The 9935-nt window shown below is 47.7% G+C and overlaps 1 non-coding gene across 1 annotated transcript; it reads left to right on the top strand.

The window, feature by feature from the left end:
* The first annotated feature begins 8184 nt into the window (after positions 1–8184).
* On the top strand, positions 8185–8258 carry trnan-guu (transfer RNA asparagine (anticodon GUU)). The gene has a single exon. It is a non-coding gene; the product is annotated as a tRNA-Asn (tRNA).
* The last annotated feature ends 1677 nt before the right edge of the window (positions 8259–9935 follow it).

Raw genomic sequence — 9935 nt, 5'->3', positions numbered from 1 at the left:
TCTGTCTCTCTCATCCCTAACTGTCTGTCTCAAATCCCCTCTATCGGTCTCAAACCCTCTCGGTCTCAAACTCTCTCTGTCTCAAACCCTCTCGATCTTAAACCCTCTCTGTCACAAACCCTCTCTGTCTCTCTCTCAAACCCTCTCTGAGTGCCTCAATCCCGCTCTCTCTGACTCAAACCCACTCTGGCTCAAACCCTCTCTGTCTCAAACCCTCTCTGTTTCAAACCCTCTCTTTCTCAAACCCTCTGTGTCACAAAATCTCTCTGTCACAAACACTCTCTGTCTCTCAAACCCTCTCTGTCCGACTCAATCACGCTCTGTCTGTCTCAACCCATCTCTGTCTCAAACCCTCTCTGTCTCAAACGCTCGCTGTCACAAACCCCCTCTGTTTGGTCGAAACCCTCTCTGTCCCTCTCATCCCTATCTGTCTGTCTCAAATCCCCTCTATCGGTCTCAAACATCCTCGGTCTCAAACCCACTCTATCTTAAACCCTCTCTGTCACAAACACTCTCTGTCTCTCTCTCAAACCCTCTCGGAGTGCCTCACTCCCGCTCACTCTGTCTCAAAACCACTCTGGCTCAAACCCTCTCTATCTCAAACACTCTCTGTCTCAAACCCTCTCTTTCTCAAACCCTCTATGTCTCAAACTCTCTCTGTCTCAAATCCTTTCTATCTCAAATCCTCCCTTGCCGTCTCAAACCCTCTCTGTCTGTGTGAAACGAACTCTGTCTCTCTCATCCCTATCTGTCTGTCTCAAATCCCCTCTATCGGTCTCAAACCCTCTCGGTCTCAAACTCTCTCTGTCTCAAACCCTCTCGATCTTAAACCCTCTCTGTCACAAACCCTCTCTGTCTCTCTCTCAAACCCTCTCTGAGTGCCTCAATCCCGCTCTCTCTGACTCAAACCCACTCTGGCTCAAACCCTCTCTGTCTCAAACCCTCTCTGTTTCAAACCCTCTCTTTCTCAAACCCTCTGTGTCTCAAACTCTCACTGTCTCAAATCGCTTCTATCTCAAATCCTCCCTTTCTGTCTCAAACCCTCTCTGTCTGTCTCAAACCCTCTCTGATGCATTTTGGCAGATCGAATCAGGCCAGGACCTACTCAGTTAATGGTATGGCGTTGGGGAGAGTTATAGAACAAAGAGATCTAGGAGTACAGGTTCATAGCTCCTTGAAGGTGGAGTCGCAGTTGGACAGGGTGGTGAATAAGGCATTCGGCATGCTTGGTTTCATTGGTCAGAACATTGAATACAGGAGTTGGGACGTCTTGTTGAAGTTGTACAAGACATTGGTACGGCCACACTTGGAATACTGTGTGCAGTTCTGGTCACCCTATTATAGGAAGGATATTATTAAACTGGAAAGAGTGCAGAAAAGATTTACTAGGATGTTGCCGGGACTTGATGGTTTGAGTTATAAGGAGAGGCTGGATAGACTGGGACTTTTTTCCGTGGAGCGTAGGAGGCTTAGGGGTGTTCTTATAACAAAACAAAGAACAAAGAAATGTACAGCACAGGAACAGGCCCTTCGGCCCTCCAAGCCCGTGCCGACCATACTGCCCGACTAAACTACAATCTTCTACACTTCCTGGGTCCGTATCCTTCTATTCCCATCCTATTCATATATTTGTCAAGATGCCCCTTAAATGTCCCTATCGTCCCTGCCTCCACTACCTCCTCCGGTAGTGAGTTCCAGGCACCCACTACCCTCTGCGTAAAAAACTTGCCTCGTACATCTACTCTAAACTTTGCCCCTCTCACCTTAAACCTATGCCCCCTAGTAATTGACCCCTCTACCCTGGGGAAAAGCCTCTGACTATCCACTCTGTCTATGCCCCTCATAATTTTGTATACCTCTATCAGGTCGCCCCTCAACCTCCTTCGTTCCAGTGAGAACAAACCGAGTTTATTCAATCGCTCCTCATAGCTTATGCCCTCCATACCAGGCAACATTCTGGTAAATCTCTTCTGCACCCTCTCTAAAGCCTCCACATCCTTCTGGTAGTGTGGCGACCAGAATTGAACACTATACTCCAAGTGTGGCCTAACTAAGGTTCTATACAGCTGCAACATGACTTGCCAATTCTTATACTCAATGCCCCGGCCAATGAAGGCAAGCATGCCGTATGCCTTCTTGACTACCTTCTCCACCTGTGTAGCCCCTTTCAGTGATCTGTGGACCTGTACTCCTAGATCTCTTTGACTTTCAATACTCTTGAGTGTTCTACCATTCACTGTATATTCCCTACCTGCATTAGCCCTTCCAAAATGCATTACCTCACATTTGTCCAGGTTAAACTCCATCTGCCATCTCTCCGCCCAAGTCTCCAGACAATCTAAATCCTGCTGTATCCTCAGACAGTCCTCATCGCTATCCGCAATTCCACCAACCTTTGTGTCGTCTGCAAACTTACTAATCAGACCAGTTACATTTTCCTCCAAATCATTTATATATACTACAAAGAGCAAAGGTCCCAGCACTGATCCCTGTGGAACACCACTGGTCACAGCCCACCAATTAGAAAAGCATCCCTCCATTGCTACCCTCTGCCTTCTATGGCCTAGCCAGTTCTGTATCCACCTTGCCAGTTCACCCCTGATCCCGTGTGACTTCACCTTTTGTACTAGTCTACCATGAGGGACCTTGTCAAAGGCCTTACTGAAGTCCATATAGACAACATCTACTGCCCTACCTGCATCAATCATCTTAGTGACCTCCTCGAAAAACTCTATCAAGTTAGTGAGACACGACCTCCCCTTCACAAAACCGTGCTGCCTCTCACTAATACGTCCATTTGCTTCCAAATGGGAGTAGATCCTGTCTCGAAGAATTCTCTCCAGTAATTTCCCTACCACTGAAGTAAGGCTCACCGGCCTGTAGTTCCCGGGATTATCCCTGCCACCCTTCTTAAACAGAGGAACAACATTGGCTATTCTCCAGTCCTCCGGGACATCCCCTGAAGACAGCGAGGATCCAAAGATTTCTGTCAAGGCCTCAGCAATTTCCTCTCCAGCCTCCTTCAGTATTCTGGGGTAGATCCCATCCGGCCCTGGGGACTTATCTACCTTAATATTTTTTAAGACACCCAACACCTCGTAGAGGTCATAGAATCATAGAATCATAGAAGTTTACAGCATGGAAACAGGCCCTTTGGCCCAACCAGTCCATGCCGCCCAGTTTTTACCATTAAGCTAGTCCCAGTTGCCCGCACTTGGCCCATAACCCTCTATACCCATCTTACCCCTGTAACTATCTAAATGCTTTTTGAAAGACACAATTGTACCCGCCTCTACTACTACCTCTGGCAGCCCATTCCAGACACTCACTACCCTCTGAGTGAAGGAATTGCCCCTCTGGCCCCTTCTGAATCTCTCCCCTCTCACCTTAAACCTATGCCCTCTAGTTTTAGACTCCCCTCCCTTTGGGAAAAGATGTTGACTTATCTATGCCCCTCATTATTTTATAGACCTCTATAAGATCACCCCTAAGCCTCCTACGCTCCAGGGAAAAAAGTCCCAGTCTATCCAGCCTCTCCTTATAACTCAAACCATCAAGTCCCGGCAACATCCTAGTAAATCTTTTCTGCACTCTTTCTAGTTTAATAATATCCTTTCTATAATAGGGTGACCAGAACTGCACACAGTATTCCAAGTGTGGCCGTACCAATGTCTTGTACAACTTCAACAAGACGTCCCAACTCCTGTATTCAATGTTCTGACCAATGAAACCAAGCATGCCGAATGCCTTCTTCACCACCCTGTCCACCTGCGACTCCACCTTCAAGGAGCTATGAACCTGTACTCCTAGATCTCTTTGTTCTATAACTCTCCCCAACGCCATACCATTAACTGAGTAGGTCCTGGCCTGATTCGATCTGCCAAAATGCATCACCTCACATTTATCTAAATTAAACTCCATCTGCCATTCGTCGGCCCACTGGCCTAATTGATCAAGATCCCGTTGCAATCCTAGATAACCTTCTTCACTATCCACTGTGCCACCAATCTTGGTGTCACCTGCAAACTTACTAACCATGCCTCCTAAATTCTCATCCAAATCATTAATATAAATCACAAATAACAGTGGACCCAGCACCGATCCCTGAGGCACACCACTGGTCACAGACCTCCAGTTTGAAAAACAACCCTCTACAACCACCCTCTGCCTTCTGTCATCCAGCCAATTTTGAATCCAATTGGCAACCTCACTCTGGATCCCGTGAGCTTTAACCTTCTGCGACAACCTACCATGCGGTACCTTGTCAAAGGCTTTGCTAAAGTCCATGTAGACAACGTCTACTGCACTGCCCTCATATACCTTCTTGGTCACTCCCTCAAAAAACTCAATCAAATTTGTGAGACATGATTTTCCACGCACAAAGCCATGCTGACTGCCCCGAATCAGTCCTTGCCTCTCTAAATGTGGGCAGCACGGTAGCACAAGTGATTAGCACTGTGGCTTCACAGCGCCAGGGTCCCAGGTTCGATTCCCCGCTGGGTCACTGTCTGTGCGGAGTTTGCACGTTCTCCCCGTGTCCGCGTGGGTTTCCTCCGGGTGCTCCGGTTTCCTCCCACAATCCAAAGACGTGCAGGTTAGGTGGATTGGCCATGCTAAATTACCCGTAGTGTCCATAAGGGTTGAGAGGGGTTATTGGGTTGCGGGGATAAGGTGGAAGTGAGGGATTAATGTGGGTCGGTGCAGACTCGATGGGCCGAATGGCCTCCTTCTGCACTGTATGTTCTATGTAATCTATGTAAATGCTTGTAGATCCTGTCTCTCAGAATACCTTCTAGCAACTTACCTACTACAGACGTTAGGCTCACCGGTCTGTAGTTCCCAGGCTTTTCCCTGCTGCCCTTCTTAAACAAGGGCACAACAAGGTCTATAAAATAATGAGGGGCATAGATAAGGTAGATAGTCAACATTTTTTCCCAAAGGTAGGAGAGTCTAAAACTAGAGGGCATAGGTTCAAGGTGAGAGGGGAGAGATTCAGAAGGGCCCATAGGGGCAATTTCTTCACTCAGAGGATAGTGAGTGTCTGGAATTGGCTGCCAGAGGTAGTAGTAGAGGCGGGTACAATTGTGTCTTTTAAAAAACATTCAGATAGGTACATGGGTAAGATGGGTATAGAGGGTTATGGGCCAAGTGCGGGCAACTGGGACTAGCTTAATGGTAAAAACTGGGCGGCATGGACTGGTTGGGCCGAAGGGCCTGTTTCCATGCTGTAAACTTCTATGATTCTATGATTCTATGGCTCACACGCTCTCTGTCACTAACCGCTCTGCCTGTGTCAAACCCTCTCTGTCTATCTCAAACCCTCTCTGTCTGTCTCAAACCCTCTCTGTCTCGAACGCGCTCTGTCTCAAACCCTCTCTGTCTCAAACCCTCTGTATCAGAAAATCTCTCTGTCTCAAACACTCTCTGTCTCTCAAACCCTCTCTGTCCGTCTCAATCACTCTCTGTCTGTCTCAAACCCTCTCTGTCTCAAACGCTCTCTGTCACAAACCCCTCTGTCTGAGTGAAACCCTCTCTGTCTCTCTCATCCCTCTCTGTCTGTCTCAAATCCCCTCTATCGGTCTCAAACCCTCTCGGTCTCAAACCCTCTCTGTCTCAAACCCTCTCTATCTTAAACCCTCTCTGTCACAAACCCTCTCTGTTTCTCTCACAAGCCCTCTCTGAGTGCCTCAATCCCGCTCTCACTGTCTCAACCCCACTCTGGCTCAAACCCTCTCTGTCTCAGACTCTCTCTGTCTCAACCCCTCTCTTTCTCAATCCCTCTATGTCTCAAACTCTCTCTGTCTCAAATCCTAACTATGTCAAATCCTCCCTTTCTGTCTCAAACCCTCTCTGTCTGTCTCAGACCCACTCTGACTCAAATGCTCTCTGTCACTAACCGCTCTCTCTCTGTCAAACCCTCTCTGTCTCTCTCAAGGACGTCAAGAAGGCATACGGCATGCTTGCCTTCATTGGCCGGGGCATTTCGTATAAGAATTGGCAAATCATGTTGCAGCTGTATAGAACCTTAGTTAGGCCACACTTGGAGTCTACTGTTCAATTCTGGTCGCCAGACTACCAGAAGGTTGTGGAGGCTTTAGAGAGTGTGCAGAAGAGATTTACCAGAATGTAGCCTGGTGTGGAGGGCATTAGCTATGAGGAGCGGTTGAATAAATTTGGTTTGTTCTCACTGGAACGTCGGAGGTTGAGGGGCGACCTGATAGAGGTCTACAAAGTTATGAGGGGCATAGACAGAGTGGATAGTCAGAGGCTTTTCCCCAGGATAGAGGGGTCGATTACTAGGGGGCATAGGTTAAAGGTGAGAGGGGCAAGGTTTAGAGTAGATGTACGAGGCAAGTTTTTTACACAGAGGGTAGTGGGTACCTGGAACTCGTTACCGGAGGGAGTGGTGGAAGCAGGGACGATGGTGACATTTAAGGGGCATCTTGACAAATACATGAATATGATGGGAATAGAGGGATACGGATTCAGGAAGTGTAGATGATTGTAGTTTAGTCGGGCAGCATGGTCGGCACGGGCTTGGAGGGCCGAAGGGCCTGTTCCTTTGCTGTACATCTCTTTGTTCTTTTGTTCTTTGTTCAAACCCTCTCTGTCTCAAACCCTATCTGTCTCAAACCCTATCTGTCTCAAACCCTCTCTGTTTGTCTCAATCCCTCTCTGTCTCAAACCCTCTCTCTTTTTCTCAACCTCTCTTTCTCTCAAACCTACTGTGTCTCAAGTCTCTCTGTCTGTTTCAAACCCTCTATGTCTACCCCAAACCCTCTCTCTCGGTCTCAAACCCTCTCTGTCTCAAACCCACTCTGGCTCAAAACCTCTCTGTCTCAAACTCTCTCTGTCTCAAACCCTCTCTTTCTCAAACCATCGCTGTCTCAAACCCTCTCTCTGTGTCTCAAACACTCTCTGTTTGTCTCAAACCCTCTCTCAAACCCTCTCTGTCTGTCTCAATCGAACTCTGTCTCTAACCCTCTCTCTTTGTCTGAAAATCTCTTTCTCACAAATCCACTGTGTCTCAACTCTCTCTTTCTGTGTCAAACTCTCTGTGTCTGCCCCAAACCCACTCTCTGTCTGAAACCCTCTCTTTCTCAAACCCTCTCTGTCTCAAGCCCTCTCTGACTCAAACCCTCTGTCTCAAATCCTCTCTTTCTCAAACCCTATCTGTCTATCTCAGACCCTCTCTGTCTCGAACACGCTCTGTCTCAAACCCTCTCTGTCTCAAACCCTCTGTGTCTCAAACCCTCTCTGTCTCAAACCCTCTCTGACTCAAACCCTCTGTCTCAAATCCTCTCTTTCTCAAACCCTCTCTGTCTGTCTCAAACCCTCTCTGTCTCGAACACGCTCTGTCTCAAACCCTCTCTGTCTCAAACCCTCTCTGTCTCAAACCCTCTGTGTCACAAAATCTCTCTGTCTCAAACCCTCTCTATCCGTCTCAATCACTCTCTGTCTGTCTCTAACCATCTCTGTCTCAAACGCTCTCGGTCACAAACCCCTCTGTGTGTGTGAAACCCTCTCTGTCTCTCGCATCCCGATCTGGCTGTCTCAAATCCCCTCTATCGGTTTCAAACCGTCTCGGTCTCAAACCCTCTCTGTCTCAAACACTCTCTATCTTAAAAACTCTCTGTCACAAAACCTCTCTGTCTGACTCTGAAACCCTCTCTTTCTGCCACAATCCCTCTCTCTCTGTCTCAAACACACTCTGGCTCAAGCCCTCTGTGTCTCAAACCCTCTCTGTCTCAAACCCTCTCTTTCTCAAACCCTCCATGTCTCAAACCCTCTCTGTCTCAAACCGTTTGTATCTCAAATCTTCCCTTTCTGTCTCAAATCTTCTCTGATACAAACGCTCTCTGTCACAAACCGCTCTGTCTGTGTCAAATCCTCTCCGTCTCTCTCAAAACATTTCTGTCTGTCTCAACCCCCCTCTGTCTGTCTCAAACCCTCTCTGTCTCAAACGTTATCTGTCTCAAACACTATCTGTCACAAACCCTCTCTGTTTGTCTCAATCCATCTCAAACCCTCTCTGTCTGTCTCAAACCCTCTCTCTCTCAAACCCTCTCTGTATCAAACCCTCTCTGACTCAAACCCTCTCTGTCTCAAATCCTCTCTTTCTCAAACCCTCTCTGTCTGTCTCAAACCCTCTCTGTCTCTCCCAAACCCCCTCTGTCAGTTGTCGTCTCAGTGGCGCAATCGTTTACCGCGTTCGGCTGTTAACCGAAAGGTTGGTGGTTCAATCCCACCCAGAGACGAAATGATATCCCTCCCGAGGATGAAAAGTTTCATATGTTTTAATGCAAGGAGCATTACGGGTAAGGCAGATGAACTTAGAGCTTGGATTACTACTTGGAACTATGATGTTATTGCCATTACAGAGACCTGGTTGAGGGAAGGGCAGGATTGGCAGCTAAACGTTCCAGGATTTAGATGTTTCAGGCGGGATAGAGGGGGATGTAAAAGGGGAGGCGGAGTTGCGCTACTTGTTCGGGAGAATATCACAGCTATACTGCGAGAGGACACCTCAGAGGGCAGTGAGGCTATATGGGTAGAGATCAGGAATAAGAAGGGTGCAGTCACAATGTTGGGGGTATACTACAGGCCTCCCAACAGCCAGCGGGAGATAGAGGAGCAGATAGGTAGACAGATTTTGGAAAAGAGTAAAAACAACAGGGTTGTGGTGATGGGAGACTTCAACTTCCCCAATATTGACTGGGACTCACTTAGTGCCAGGGGCTTAGACGGGGCGGAGTTTGTAAGGAGCATCCAGGAGGGCTTCTTAAAACAATATGTGAACAGTCCAACTAGGGAAGGGGCGTTACTGAACCTGGTATTGGGGAATGAGCCCGGCCAGGTGGTAGATGTTTCAGTAGGGGAGCATTTCGGTAACAGTGACCACAATTCAGTAAGTTTTAAAGTACTGGTGGACAAGGATAAGAGTGGTCCGAGGATGAATGTGCTAAATTGGGGGAAGGCTAATTATGACAATATTAGGCGGGAACTGAAGAACATAGATTGGGGGCGGATGTTTGAGGGCAAATCAACATCTGACATGTGGGAGGCTTTCAAGTGTCAGTTGAAGGGAATACAGGACAGGCATGTTCCTGTGAGGAAGAAAGATAAATACGGTAATTTTCGGGAACCTTGGATGACGAGTGATATTGTAGGCCTCGTCAAAAAGAAAAAGGAGGCATTTGTCAGGGCTAAAAGGCTGGGAACAGACGAAGCATGTGTGGCATACAAGGAAAGTAGGAAGGAACTTAAGCAAGGAGTCAGGAGGGCTAGAAGGGGTCATGAAAAGTCATTGGCAAATAGGGTTAAGGAAAATCCCAAGGCTTTTTACACGTACATAAAAAGCAAGAGGGTAGCCAGGGAAAGGGTTGGCCCACTGAAGGATAGGCAAGGGAATCTATGTGTGGAGCCAGAGGAAATGGGCGAGGTACTAAATGAATACTTTGCATCAGTATTCACCAAAGAGAAGGAATTGGTAGATGTTGAGTCTGGAGAAGGGGGTGTAGATAGCCTGGGTCACATTGTGATCCAAAAAGACGAGGTGTTGGGTGTCTTAAAAAATATTAAGGTAGATAAGTCCCCAGGGCCTGATGGGATCTACCCCAGAATACTGAAGGAGGCTGGAGAGGAAATTGCTGAGGCCTTGACAGAAATCTTTGGATCCTCGCTGTCTTCAGGGGATGTCCCGGAGGACTGGAGAATAGCCAATGTTGTTCCTCTGTTTAAGAAGGGTAGCAAGGATAATCCCGGGAACTACAGGCCGGTGAGCCTTACTTCAGTGGTAGGGAAATTACTGGAGAGAATTCTTCGAGACAGGATCTACTCCCATTTGGAAGCAAATGGACGTATTAGTGAGAGGCAGCACGGTTTTGTGAAGGGGAGGTCGTGTCTCACTAACTTGATAGAGTTTTTCGAGGAGG

Source organism: Scyliorhinus torazame, chromosome 20, assembly GCF_047496885.1.
Source record: "Scyliorhinus torazame isolate Kashiwa2021f chromosome 20, sScyTor2.1, whole genome shotgun sequence".
NCBI lineage: Eukaryota > Metazoa > Chordata > Chondrichthyes > Carcharhiniformes > Scyliorhinidae > Scyliorhinus > Scyliorhinus torazame.
The sequence above is the reverse complement of the archived record's forward strand: the minus strand, read 5'-3'. Positions and strand labels throughout refer to the sequence as shown.